The sequence below is a fragment of the Taudactylus pleione genome, unplaced genomic scaffold (genome assembly GCF_031769625.1).
Source record: "Taudactylus pleione unplaced genomic scaffold, aTauple2 ptg000918l, whole genome shotgun sequence".
NCBI lineage: Eukaryota > Metazoa > Chordata > Amphibia > Anura > Myobatrachidae > Taudactylus > Taudactylus pleione.
Genome location: NW_028285319.1, coordinates 3,568,071 through 3,583,197, shown reverse-complemented (window position 1 = coordinate 3,583,197; position 15,127 = coordinate 3,568,071). Strand labels below are relative to the sequence as shown.

At 42.3% G+C, this 15,127-nt stretch overlaps 1 protein-coding gene across 1 annotated transcript in view; it reads left to right on the top strand.

The window, feature by feature from the left end:
• PCDH15 (protocadherin related 15) overlaps positions 1-15,127 on the top strand; it is a 1,543,840-nt gene that overhangs the window by 273,212 nt on the left and 1,255,501 nt on the right. The window lies entirely within an intron of this gene.

Genomic DNA, 15,127 nt, shown 5'->3' with positions numbered 1-15,127 from the left:
TGCTTTTACCATCACAGCCTGTGTGCAAGTTAACCCTTCATCTCATTGCAAAGCTTTTACCATCACAGTCTGTTTGCAAGTTAACCTTTCATCTCATCGCAGTGCTTTCACTATCACAGCCTGTGTGCAGGTTAACCCTTCATCTCATTGCACCCTAGTGCATGATCTCCGGCCGGCAATCCGGTATATACTTCATGGGATATCCAGCTGTTATCTCAGCCTACCAATAAATCTCCACACCTCTCTAGCCAGCACCTCAAGTGCCTTTCTCCAGCCAGGAGTTCTATCCCAGGCATTACCCTTGGTCAACTGGTGTTTTGATTCTCTTTTCCCTGCAGGCCTTGGTCACCAAGTCAAAGGACCGCGACCTACTTACAGGGAGCCGCACAAGCCCATATCCCACTTGGAGGGGTCTCTGGCGAACACCTCCTTGTGAGTTAGACTCCGCACCATTGACTAGGTCTAGCCAACGACCAAGACTTGTGGATGCGGAGATCATACATCCAGGCCCCTCGCCTTTGCCTCCTCCCACAGCCTCAGACCTCGGCTTTCAAAAACCCGCTGCCCAGTGTGACAGTTTGTTCAGGCCAAATGGAAGCCGCAGGTGCCCAAGGTACTGGGACTCTTCAAGAGTTAACAAGCCGTATGGATAACCAAGAGGCAGCACAGCGACATGTGGCTCAGTACCTGCAAGAATTGTCCAGACAGTTAATGACTATACAAAATACACTGGCATCTATATCCACGGCCTCGCCACCTGTCGTTCCTGCTGGTTCTCCGGGGTTACCTCAAGGGGCTATGCCACAGAAGTCTCATCTCCACTTGGCCACCCCTGAAAGGTTTGACGGTACTCCCCAACATTGTCATGGTTTCATAAACCAATGTGAAATCCAATTTGAGTGCCTCCCCCAGAATTTCCCTACCTCCCTGTCTAAGGTCGCCTATGTAATCTCATTACTGACTGGGACTACATTGGACTGGGTTTCCCCTCTTTGGGAACGGGCTGATCCATTCGTTTCTAGATATGAAGACTTTGAGACAGCCTTCAAACGGATTTTTGATGAGCCCGGCAGATCAGTTTCTGCTTCCTCCGACTTACTCCATGTCCGCCAAGGTTCTTGCTCTGTGGGAGAGTATGTGGTGCAGTTTCAGACCCTTGCATCGGAACTTAGATGGAACGATGAAGCACTCAAAGCAGCCTTCCTCCATGGGTTGTCTGAAAGGATGAAAGATGAATTAGCATCCAGGGATTTACCTACATCTTTTTCTGAGACTATTTCCCTCTGCATAAAGATTGATTTACGCCATAGGGAGTGGTGGGGTAATAGAGGTCATGGGGATCACCCTCGAGATCATCCGGCCTCAGGAAGTCAATCCTATTCCCCCACCTCCAGGGGTGAGGGACCTATGCAAATCAACAGAACCTGGCTTACTATGGCCGAACGCAATCGGCGCTTTCAAAATAAAATGTGTCTTTATTGCGCTGCCCCTGAGCACATCTAAAAGAATTGTCCCCTGCTGGCGGGAAATGCGAGACCCTAGTTGATGTCGGGAGCATTCAATTAGGGGTCATTTTTAAGCACTCCCAATTAACTGACAGTTTATTGCCTTTATCTCTTTCCCACCAGTTCAGGACAAGGGATGTTAAAGCCCTTATAGATTCCGGTGCTGCGGGAAATTTTATTTCCAAATCTTTAATCAAGTCCCTTGGTATTTCGGTGGTACCTTTACCTGACAAATTACTGCTCTCCAGTGTAGATGGTAAAACCGTGCTAGGTGAATCCATATCCTTGAAATCCCAGCCCGTGACCCTCAGGGTTGGTTGCCTGCACCAAGAGACCATTGAATTCCTCATACTTCCTAACTCTGCTAACGAGCTGGTTCTGGGTTTACCGTGGTTAAGGAAGCATAGTCTTACTTTTGATTGGTCCAATATGCAAATTGTATCATGGGGAACAAACTGTTTCCATCGGTGCCTAACCTAAGTGCTTCCTGTATGTACCCACTCTGTGAACCCCAGTACAGGTGCAAAGTTCCCCCCGACCGACAAGCCAAAAGATCCTTCTGTCTCCAGTCTACCACAAGCATATCAAGATTTTGCCGATGTCTTCTGCGAGCAGGCTGCTGATCAACTCCCTCCTCATCGGTTGTGGGATTGTGGAATAGAACTTCTTCCGGGGAAGATTCCCCCTCGGGGCTGGACCTATCCTTTGTCAGTTCCAGAAACAGCCGCCATGGCAACTTACATTAAGGAAAATCTAGCCAAAGGGTTCATACGGCCTACCTCCTCCCCTGCAGGGGCAGGGTACTTTTTTGTGAGCAAGAAGGATGGAGGCCTCCAGCCCTGTATAGACTACCATGGCCTCAACCAAATTACTGTAAAAAATCGGTATCCATTACCTTTAATTCATGAGCTTTTCGACAAGGTTCGTGGAGCTAAATTGTTCTCTAAACTAGATCTTCGTGGGGCATACAATTTGATACGAATCAAAGCTGGGGATGAGTGGAAGACCACCTTCAATACCAGAGATGGTCATTTCAAATATCTGGTAATGTCTTTTGCACTCTGTAATGCGCCGGCTATATTCCAAGGCTATGTAAATGAAATCTTTTGGGACATTCTCTACAGCTTTGTCATCGTCTATTTAGATGATATTCTAATCTTTTCTAAGGATCTCCAAACTCATCGCCAACATGTTCGAGAAGTTCTAGTTCGCATTCGAAAACACCACCTTTATGGAAAGTTATCCAAGTGTCTCTTTGAACAAACCACAGTTCCTTTCCTAGGACATATAATTTCTGGGGAAACCATTCAGATGGATCCAGAGAAACTGAAAGCGATCTCTGAATGGCCATTACCAAAATCTTTAGAAGCTACCCAACGTTTTTTGGGGATTTCAAACTATTATAGGCGGTTCATACCGAATTTTTCCACTATGGTGTCTCCCATTACTAGTCTCACATGAAAGGGCGCTAACCCAGCCCAGTGGCCGGACTCAGCCATACAGGCCTTCCAGAGATTGAAAGAGGTATTCTCTACTGCCCCTATCCTTTGCCAACCCCAACTGGATAAACCATTTTTTGTGGAAGTGGATGCCTCTTCGGTGGGTGTAGGGGCGGTATTATCCCAAATTTCCAGTGACAGGAAGAAACATCCATGTAGATACTTCTCTCTAAAATTTTCCTCTGCAGAGAAAAACTATGCGTTTGTAGATCAAGAACTCCTAGCTGTGCGTCTGGCATTAATGGAGTGGCGTCATCTTTTGGAGGGGGCACAGTTTCCAGTTACCATTATTACTGACCATAAAAACTTAATTTACCTTCAGATGGCTCATCGCTTAAATGCCAGGCAGGCCCGCTGGTCCTTGTTTTTCTCAAGGTTTAACATTAGGCTTCGATTTTGCCCCTGTAATTTGAACAAAAAAGTGGATGCTCTCTCCCGGTCTTTTCTACTCGACACACAGGAAGAAGATCATCTGAGATCTCGCCCAATCCTGGATCCTATGGTCTTCGCATCAACTCAAATATTGACTCCGCCTCTGGGGAAAAATTTTGTGACTCCCGAATTACGGAAAAAGTTGTTAATCTGGGCTCATAGTTCTCTATTTGCTGGGCATTCTGGTATTTTCAAAACATACAAGTTTCTTCAGCGTTCTTATTGGTGGCCCTCGATGAGAAAAGATGTTCAAGAATTTATTTTGTCATGTGTAAAATGCTCACAGCATAAAGTTTCTCGCAAAAAAAGTGCAGGTCTTCTACGCCCGTTACCCGTTCCTACTATTCCTTGGACCCATATATCCATGGATTTTATCTCTGAGCTTCCACACTCCAAATGACATAACACCATATGGGTAGTGGTGGATCGTTTTTCAAAAATGGCGCATTTTATACCATTAGTAGGTCTGCCATCTGCTCCCCATTTGGCAAAAATTTTTGTTAAAGAGATTTTTAGATTACATGGTCTTCCAAGAGAGATTGTTTCCGACCAATGTGTCCAATTCATAGCCAAGTTTTGGAGAGCCTTATGCAGCGCTTGTGGAACCAAATTAAAATTTTCATCAGCTTACCACCCACAAACTAACGGGCAAACCGAGAGGGTTAATCAGGAACTGGAGACCTTTATAAGACTTTTTGTGTCCTCTTCACAGGATGATTGGGTGGACTTAATACCTTGGGCCGAGTTTTCACATAACTTCAAGTACCACACTTCCTTCAATTCCACACCTATTTATACTGTTTTTGGTAAACATCCCCGGATTCCAGATTTCCAACATTTACCTTCGGTGGAGGTCACTGCAGTTACTGATGTTGTAGAATCTTTTTCAACCATTTGGAAGAAGATCCATGCCTCGTTGAAACAATCATCCAAGAATTATAAAAGATTCGCTGACAGACGACGAGTCGCAGTTCCTCTGCTGAGAGTTGGAGATAAAGTCTGGGTATCTACTAGGAACATCCGACTGAAAGTTCCCAGTATGAAGCTGGCCCCATGCTTCATTGGTCCATACCGCATTCACAAAGTGATCAACAATGTTGCGTATAAATTGGAACTCTCACCTCAATTGAAGATATCTAATACCTTTCATATTTCTCTATTGCGACCTTTGGTGTTAAATCGGTTCCAAACTACCTCTCCTAAATTACCTCAAGTACAAACTTCTCAAGGTACAGAATTCGAAGCTGGGAAGATTCTGGATTCTCGGTTTAGATCCAACATTCTCCAATACCTCATTGATTGGAAGGGTTATGGTCCTGAGGAGAGGGCCTGGATCTGAGCCACAGATGTTCATGCACCTCAATTAATTAGATACTTCCACATCAAATTTCCTGGCAAGCCTGGTGGGTATCCGGTGTCCACCCTGAAAGGCTTCCTCTGACTTCCCGGGTAGTCAGGAAGCTGGCGCGGCGATGTGGAAGGAGCTGGGCATTCACCCTGTAGCTGTGGTGTCAGGTGACCTGGTGAGCGGGGATCGCAGTTTCCGTCATGGGTGCCGCCATGACACTTTCCCTATGTCAGTACTTCCTTCCCTGAGTGGCCCGGTTGGTCAGCTGAGGCTGTGGACCTGTCAGCAGGCTTCCAGGGGTATATATCTGGCTCCTGTGCTCCAGGTAGTTGCCTGAACAATCATTGTTGCTGCTAGTGTAACTAGAGGAGTCTCGTTCCAGGTTTCCGTGCTTCCAGTGTGTTTCTTCCAGAGCTTCGAAGCTATCTCACCACAGTGCCTTTTCTATCAACCGCCTGTGTGCAAGTTTAACCTCCATCTCTCCACAGTGCCTTTACTATCAACAGCCTGTGTGAAAGCTATCCTCCATCTCTCCACAGTGCCTTTACTAATCAACAGCCTGTGTGAAAGCTAACCTCCATCTCTCCACAGTGCCTTTACTAATCAACAGCCTGTGTGCAAGTTTAACCTCCATCTCTCCACAGTGCCTTTACTAAGCAACAACCTGTGTGCAAGTTAACCCTCCATCTCACCACAGTGCTTTACCATCACAGCCTGTGTTCAAGTTAACCCTTCATCTCATCACAGTGCTTTTACCATCACAGCCTGTGTGCAAGTTAACCCTTCATCTCACCACAGTGCTTTTACCATCACAGCCTGTTTGAAAGTTAACCCTTCATCTCACCTCAGTGCTTTTACCATCACAGCCTGTGTGCAAGTTAACCCTTCATCTCATCGCAGAGCTTTTACCATCACAGCCTGTTTGCAAGTTAACCCTTCATCTCATCGCAGTACTTTCACCATCACAGCCTGTGTGCAGGTTAACCCTTCGTCTCATTGCACCCTAGTGCATGATCTCCGGCTGGCAATCCGGTACATACTTCATGGGATATCCAGCTGTAGCCTACCAATAAATCTCCACACCTCTCTAGCCTGCACCTCAAGTGCCTTTCTCCAGCCAGGAGTTCTATCCTACTCCCCACGTGCCTATTCCAGGCATTACCATTGGGCCACGGGTGTTTTGAGTCTCTTTTCCCTGCAGGCCTTGGTCACCAAGTCAAAGGACCGCGACCTGCTTACAGGGAGCCGCACAAGCCCATATCCCGCTTGGAGGGGTCACTGGCAAACACCTCCTTGTGAGTTAGACTCTGCACCATTGACTAGGTCTAGCCAACGACCAAGACTTGTGGATGCGGACATCATATGTCCAGGCCCCTCGCCTTTGCCTCCTCCCACAGCCTCAGACCTCGGCTTTCAAAAACCCGCCGCCCAGCGTGACAATAGGTTCCTAAGTGTTACAGTAGGACTGACCAGATGGTTCCCCAGGAAAAGGAGTAATAGGTTAAGAATCCTCCTGCTTACTGCAACAAAGGTCTTACACACAGCTGCACTACCTAGGTGTGACTGATTTGGTCTGTGTGAAGGTTTAAAGGATTGTGGGATCCAGTGTGCAGTGCTTCCGATGCTGACTAGCAGCCGGGCAATAGAGAAGTGCTGGTGGGGTATAGCTAGTGTCAGGAAACCATCTTATATGTACAAATGTGATGTGATAATATTTGTGAAGAGTAAAAAGCTATCCGACTGTGAAAACCAGTGTTAAGAGTTGTTCCTTTGTAAGCAGATTTCTACAATTTATATTGTTAAGAAACTAGGAGTGGCCATTTATCATTTAATATTAGTAATTAAAAAAAAATAGATTGTGCATTGGGAAATAAGAGGGGTAGATAGGATGAAATAGGAAAAAAATTTGCTGAAATGTAAAAAAATAAAACATTTTATTAAAGCAAGCAAATAAAAAAACTTTTGTGAAGCACATTGTGTGAAAGTCAATATCACTACTTATGGTCAAATGTGAACTGTTTTTTTCTGATATGTAGTATGTTAAAAAATGAAAACTGTAGACCCCAGTAAATCCCCCCGAAATGGGTTTTTCACTTTGCACAGCTCAATAACAACAAAAGAGCACATTTTTCTTGTTGTTAAAATCCAAGTGGTTAAATGGAAAGTGTGATGGGCAGTATCAGATCTCTGATAGCAACAAAACTAGTAACATAGTAATTCTAACTGGAGCATGGTGTGTACAGGTTGAGTCTCCCATATCCAAATATTTCAAAATACAGAATATTCCGAAATACGGATTTTTTTGGCATGACTGTGATAATGAAACCTTTTCATTTTTGATGGTTCAATGTACACAAACTCTAAGGTACAAATATTGTATAAAATTACCTTCAGGCTGTGTGTATAAGGTTTATATGAATGAAACATAAATTAATTTCATTTCTGTACACAAACTTTGTTTGAGCCACAAAATTATTGAATATATTGTATAAAATTACCTGCAGGCTGTGAATATATGGTGTATATAACACATAAATGCATTCTGTGTGTATATTTGGGTCCTATTCCCAAGATATTTCATTATGGTATGCAATTATTCCAAAATACGGAATATTCCATTATCCAAAATACCCCTGGTCCCAAGCATTTTGGATATACTGTACCTGTAGTAGCAAGTCAAAACAAACATTAGTAATCACCTAGTACTAAATGCTACCCGTGACCCTGCTACTATACAATCTTGTGATATTGCTTAGCCAGCTTAGTATAATAGGATAGGAAATGTGCCAGCTTAGTATAATGATAGGAAATGTGCACTGGCTGGACAATCAATAATCAGATCAGGCTTCCTGACACAATTGAAGAAAGAGATAGTAATGAGGTCCAATTTCCCAATGTTTCAGTGACTGGAGAACCAGCATCAAACCATCAAGCCAATAGATAGGGAGAGGGGAGAATGTTGCATTACTGCAGTACAGTGTAGAATCACTTTGGTACTTTGGTTCTATGCAATCTATTCAAAGCATTTGAAGTTGTTACATATAAAGTGAATTTAGACACTACCATCCTGAATAAAGTCATACACCTAATTAAACTTTTGAAAAATTAGCTAAAGAACCTTAAGGGGTGTGCATTAAAAGATCTACACTATTTAGATAGACAGTCAAAATATCAACACCAACTGGTAGACAGGCAATAGGTCGACAGGTACAAAAGGTCGACACACAATTTCAACATGGATGAAGATCAACAGGTACAAAAGGGCAACACAAAGTTGGTCAACGCATGTTTTTTTTTAACCCTAACCGTCCCTTCTAGTGCCTAATTCTACGGTAAGTACCTAGCCATAACAAAAAAAAATGTCAACCATTTTTGTGGCTGTCATTCCAATGTTGATTTTTTGACTATGCAACCTTTTGTATCTGTTGATTTTCACCCATGTCGATAAATTGAACATGTTGAACTTTTGTACTTGTCGACCTACTGCCTGTCTACTAGTTGGTGTCTACCTAGACACTGTCAAACTTTTCATTGTCTATATATTGACTGGATCCCAAGCTTAAGATAGGATATGAAAGTAAGCGATTATGCTATGTTGGCCTTCTAGATAAAGTTCTGTATTTGCTTCCTAAAATTTGATCACTACTGTTTGGCAATGATGCTTGATCTTTTTGGTACTATCATGACATCTGGTCATGCTTAAAAGAAATGGCCAAATATACAATTTTGACAGCTCTACCATGTCTCAATATTATACACTTTGTATCATTAGAAAGATGGATGATAACTTTAATGCAAATGTATACATTTGGAGCTCCTCATTTGAACTACATATGATGTACTAAAGCTGCCCATCCTCCAGTGTGTACTCTGAAAGATTTTTAAAACAGCTGGGAACATTATAAACTTTCCTCATAGGGGGCTATTTAAAACAAAATGGAATAGTTGATGTTCATCAAAGTGAACTAGAAATTGCATGAAGAATACCATTGACACCAATTAAAAACAGAATATCTAAGGCTGGATTCCAATAAGCAACAGTAAAAAATGTTTTATTTTTTGGGGTCTCTCAAACAAAACAAACACTTCAGCCACAAAAATGACATAGCCTGTCGCTGAAGTGCTTGGTTTGTTTAACTGTATGGTGCGTGTCCTTTAATATACAACATCAGGATGGGTGGAAGGGCCAAAGAACAATTCCATCTTGCACTTTTTTACAATATGGGCTTTTCCCACCTTGGTATTGTATAGGTTTTCTAAAATAACCATTGATTACTGCCATTCTACATATCACACATGCTGTATGATATTGAGAATGAATTCTGTTCTTTTTGTCAAACAATTTCACTACTTGATGCCCACCATTGTGTATATTTTGCTAGACCTTTTCACCTCAACATATCACAGTGGTATAGTTTTTAGCATTGCTGCCTCACAGTACTAAGGTCATTTCTGGACTGTGACTCTATCCAAGTTTGTATGTTCATCCATTATTTTTGTGGGTTTGTTTCTGGTGCTCCAGTTACCTCATAAAATCCCAAAATATTCTGGTTTATTAGCTACAGGGGATAAAAATAACCCTAGTGTGTATGCATGTCCATTTGGTGAGGAATATAGACTGTAAACTCCACTGGTTAAGGTACTGGTTCCCAAACTTTTTTGAATCACGGCGCCCTAGAGTATCAGCATTGTTTTCAGGGCACCCCTAAGCCAAAAGTTTGTTATTGAGAAATTCAGAAATAAATGTAGTAAAGTGAAGTAAATTGTGCTCACCTGTCATCCTTAGGCTCAGTTATTTGGTGGTGGATAGGTTTGCACTTCTGTTTGTCCACATATTTACATTACAGTGACCATAAATAATTTGATTCGGTGCTGAACCATCAACTGGAGGAACCCCTGCAAGTGTCCTGAGGCACCCCAGGGTGCCACAGCGCACAGTTTGGGAACCACTGGGTTAAGGGACTGAGGTGAATGACTAAATTGTCTCTGTAAAACAGTATGTAATATGCGTGCGCTATATAAGTAGCTGTGTAAAATAAATATATATATATATATATCAGCCCGTACTCTGCCTGTATTTTTATAAGTGCTGTGTACATTATTATTTGCCAATGCAGTGCCACTATATTTCATAATTGTTGTGTTTTTTTTTTTTTTTTTTTTAACTGCCATGTGTTTGTGACTCGGCTGTCACTAATTTTAGCATTTTTTGGCTAATATTTGTGAAAATATTAACAGTTGTGAAGTTTTTATTAGAAAATTGACTGTAAATGAATGTTATTTATATGAATACCAATGTCAGAACAAAAAAAGCTCAAAATTACACGATTTTACCTATTTGTGACCATTTAGTATTAAGTTAAAAAATCAAAACACAAAGATGGTTTTAGAGCCAAAACACTGGGGGTCGATCATTTTAGGTTATATTTATAAAGGGAATATGTACATACCCTATGAAGCATTCCTTTTAGTAGCTTTCAGCATCACAAAAGTACTGCTTGCTAACAGAGTAGGTATGTCCCTATCATGTACTGGATTCACGGTTTTACATTTTCCTCCAATATTGTCATTTATATAGAATGGATTTGGCAGTTATAAGCACTATCCATAAATGCAGAAAAAGAAATAAAATCAAGAGACATGCAAGTCCCTTTCTCCTACTCTGTGACAAGCTTCAACTATATCAGTATAGCTCAGTGGTTCTCAAACTTTCTCAGTTCAAGGCACCCATAGCGTCTCCATAAGATTTTTCAAAGCACCCCAAGCCAAAATATTTACCAAGCAGTCCCATTTTTTACGTAGCTGGGTCAAAATAGCATAATAAGTATTTAAAAAAGAGAGAGACAAATGAAAAAAAAAAATGCTATTCTTACCCATTGCCCTCTCCATGTCTCTCCATTTGCCCTATCCATGTCTCTCCATTTGCCCTCTCTATGTCTCCCCATTTGCCCTCTCCATGTCTCTCCATTTGCCCTCTGCATGTCTCCCCATTTGCCCTATCCATGTCTCTCAATTTGCCCTCTCCATGTCTCCCCATTTGCCCTATCCATGTCTCCCCATTTGCCCTATTCATGTCTCTCGATTTGCCCTCTCCATGTCTCTCCATTTGCCCTCTCCATGTCTCTCCATTTGCCCTCTCCATATCTCTCCATTTGCCCTCACCATGTCTCTACATTTTTCCCCTCCATGTCTCTACATTTGTCCCCTCCATGTCTCTCCATTTGTCCCCTCCATGTCTCCCCCTTGGCAGGATGCGGCCTGGGATCTGCTGCTTCTCGCCTCTATGCCAGCGTCCTTGGGCTTAGGTGTTCAGTTGCTGGGAGTGGAGGTAAGTGGTGGCTGAGTATTCTCCCCAGGGTCTGCTAGGGCTTCCATGCGTGCATCCTGGTTCCTGTGGTGGCGGGCATGGGTGCAGCATGTTGGTCCATATCACCTGAATAGTCTCTCCCAATGGTAGTCCTGCGGTCACTCAGCTGATCCTCTGATCCAATGACCAGCTACCTAAGGGTATTTAGCCTGACTCCTGGAACAGGAAGCTGCTATTCTACTTCACTTTCCCTGTTACTAAGATGCCAGTATTTGTTCCAGGCTCTAGGATACATTTCAGCGTATTGCTAGTCTGCATCTCGCTCTTTAATACCATTGGAGTCAACTCGCGTCTCCATCTCCTGTGCCTTCCTGAGCATATCCACGTCTGGATTCCTAGTGACTTATTTTGTTTTATTTCAAGTCTTGCCTCAGTTTATCCTCCTGTGTTTATGCAGCTCTGTCTCATTTACCTGGTTTCCTGAGTGTCATCCTGTACTATTCCCCAGCACTAGTTTTAGTAGCTTTCCCTGTGTCAGTGTTCCCTGTAGTTTTTATATTCTGTGATTAGGTGTCGAGTACATCAAGTTACTAATCTGTGTTATATGTGCAGCTCTCTCACTGAATTCCAGTGTGTAGAACAGATCTCAATGCTATCCCTGTGTTACATGTTTCAGCTGCTAAACTAAATACCACTGACTCAAGTTCCTTCTTGGTACTTCAGCTCACAGGCTGAGTTCCTGTGTTACTTGTCTCAGCTGTTAAGCTGATTACCAAAGGCCAAGTCTAACTTCTCCTTCTAAGTTCCCTGCAGTTATTATCTTCCATGATTATTTCCAATGTAACAAGTTAATTCACCAGTGTCTGTGTCCCTTGCACAACTACTTGTATCCTTAACCTTTTTCCAGGGTAACAAGTTCATTCACAAGCATCTGCATTCCCTGCACAGCTACTGTATCCTGAAACTATCTACAGTGTAACAAATTAATTTTCTAGTCTCCTCGTCTCTCCATGGTACCTGGCCAGAGGACCGTGACCTGCTCCCTTGGTGTGGCAAAACCCATATCCTAATTGGAGGGGTCACTGCTAAAGACCACCAAGTGGGTTAGACTCTGCGCCTCTGGCTAGGTCTAGCCAACACTTGGGACTGACCTTTATTGAGAACACTAGCACTGTCACTCCCCTCGCTGCTTTCTAGCCATCCTAATCCCCCAGCTCTCTGTCCTCCTCAGAGGAATTCCAAGCTGTGGAACGTGACTCCCCTTACTTACCTTTAGTTGCGATAGTCAGTGCCATTCTACAGCATTGCTCCTCAGATCAGATCAGACACTTCCTGTCTGATCTCCCACAACGCACTCTGTTGTAGGACCCCATTCATTAACAGGCAACCTCAGGATTAACTGCCTGTTGCTTTACAGTAACTGTCCCCCCCCTCCCCACACTCAATAGCACCCTCCCTCCCACCTGTGCAAAATAAATATTAAAACAGAAAAATACACTGGCTGATCTCTTTAGGGAGCCACAGCACACATTTTGGGAACCACTGGTGTAGCTGATTAGGCAATTTGACTATGCCTCAAAGGTTATGTGTGGAACATCAAGACAATTGCTAAGCACTCAAAAAATATATATCAATTTAATATCAATAAGCTGAATTTCTAAGAGCAACTAACACTGGAAGTTGCATAGGAGTAAACTATATGTAGAGCCAGCAAATTAGTGAGTGCTTGCATAGGAAATACATGGTCATAGTGGGTGGTATTGCCTACATACCCACAACATACCTTTAAAGCTATATCTAACTGTATAACCAGAATGTTATTAAAAATAACTATCAGGTGTGTCCCTAGCTAGATAGAAAGTAGAAAGGTACCGACATAAAGCTTTAGATTAGTACTACCATGATAATTTAAGTATTTGCGTCTGATCCAGTTATTTCAGTGACTTTGATCTATGGGCTCAATTCAGACCCGCTTGCTAGATGTGTTCGCACGCTAGATGCGTATGCAAATTTCGGCAAGTCAAGCGATAGCACGGCAAGGCATTAGCACGCCCACTATGTCTTAGCGTGCAATCGCATTGTCTATGCAGACGCCCACCAGCCTGCCTTAAGATGCCCACTTGCGCAAGTCATCTCCAGGAAGTGTATGCAACCATCGGTACATCGAGTACCATCGGAAGCGAACGCAGTGCATGTGACTGACCATACCCTACCGCAAGCACTGCGAGTCCTTTAGTGTAAAATACAACCAGGTGATGTGTACTATGATGCTGCCTCTTAATTATGCACACCTCTGAAACAGCGCTAAGACACTCAGGCACGCCTGTGTTCGCACCTCCAACGGCTTCTCCTGTCACTCAATCAGCTGGACAGGCTATGCGCAGCGAGCATACGCTTCCTGATCACTCGCAATGGTTCGCGCACGTGCATTGCGATGCGTACGCAAGTGCAGTTTGCAAAAAATCAGTTGGCTGCATATGAACGCAGCCTAGCGAGCGGGTATGAATTAGGGCCTATATCCATCCTTTAGGAGAATGGCTGCCAGGATCTTTTTATTCACCTATGCTGCTTGTAAACGACATGGGGAGGGTATACTGTTTAATCTTTTTTAGAACAGGGCTGGCCAAAACTCCCATTTTTTTCTTGCTTGTCTATGGATTGACTACACACTGATCCTGTTAATTGTTCCTGCCAACCAACCAAAAAGCTGAGCGACAGGATCATCATTCAGTTTGGCCACACACAGATGCCCAGATTGGATGAGATCTGATTACTTATGACTACACTCCTGGCTTATTGTGGCAATTATTGTGTTTGGGAAAAAGTATTTAGAATAATGATCCTATCAATGATCATTTCCTGGCATCCTGAGCATTCTGGGGCTACACTAACTGCAATATCAGGGCAATTGCTCGATATTTGAAGCAGTTTCACAGTGCATGGCAAACTTTCCTATCCATCCATCAAAAACTCATTTGAAATTGCCAATGAAAACTATTTCTAATCTAATATGGTATACTGTACATCATAAGGCTCAACTCACTGGCACAAAGAATGATTCTTGTAATGAAAAAAAAAACATTTGTTTATTTATGGATGGCGGTAGAATTCAAAAATAAGTGTTTAAAAAACATTTCTGTCATACACGATGATATTTTTAATGAGCTTCAGTGCATAAACAATTAGGACATAATTGAATGAATCTAATCAGCAGGAAGCAGGAGTTTGCCTTCGGGATCTGCTAAAGTCAATTGCAACTCTTATCTGTAATTTTATCCATTAAACTAATAGTAGCAATGGCTCTGATGACACGCCATAGTAATTGTGTCACTCTAGAGACTACTTTTAGAAGGAAAAAAGATAACTTGATCTGTTAAGAAACATTGCTTCTCATTTGATAACAATTCAATTGCAATACAAATAATGATGCATCTGTCAATCATTAATGCAACCAGCACAGTGGTTTTACATTTCTGATCTGGGATGTATTTATTTGTTTGTATTATTATCTAAAGCAATATATGTATAAAAGTCCTAGGGCTTAATCCAATTATTTACTTGTTTCATGAAAGGCGCATACATTGCAGAAATGAGCCCACACGAGAAATGCAAGATCTAATTAAAAATGCCAATTCATGGTAGTCATGTCAAGTTTTTGCAACTTTTCTGCAAAATGCAATCTGGAAGAAGTTCATGAAAATGTGACGAGACCACCGCGAACCCCAAAAGAGAGCTAACTCAGACAGCAGGACCATATAGAAGGCTGTTAGTGGACATAAAGATATTACTGGAGGTTTTTAAAAGGTATAAAATGGCAGATTTTTACACTTTTATTAATGGTTGAAAACTGCTAGTGAGCGTGTTTTCCAGCAACTTAAAGTCTTTACAACATTTTGGGGTACAGGAAAATGCTTGTACAGTGATTTTTGATGCGTCTTTACTCTTTATACAAGTTTGTAAAAAGTTTAAATAAATGCTTTTAACTCCCATCTACAAGTTAAAAACCCCTTCTCCTTTCAATACACCTTCATATACC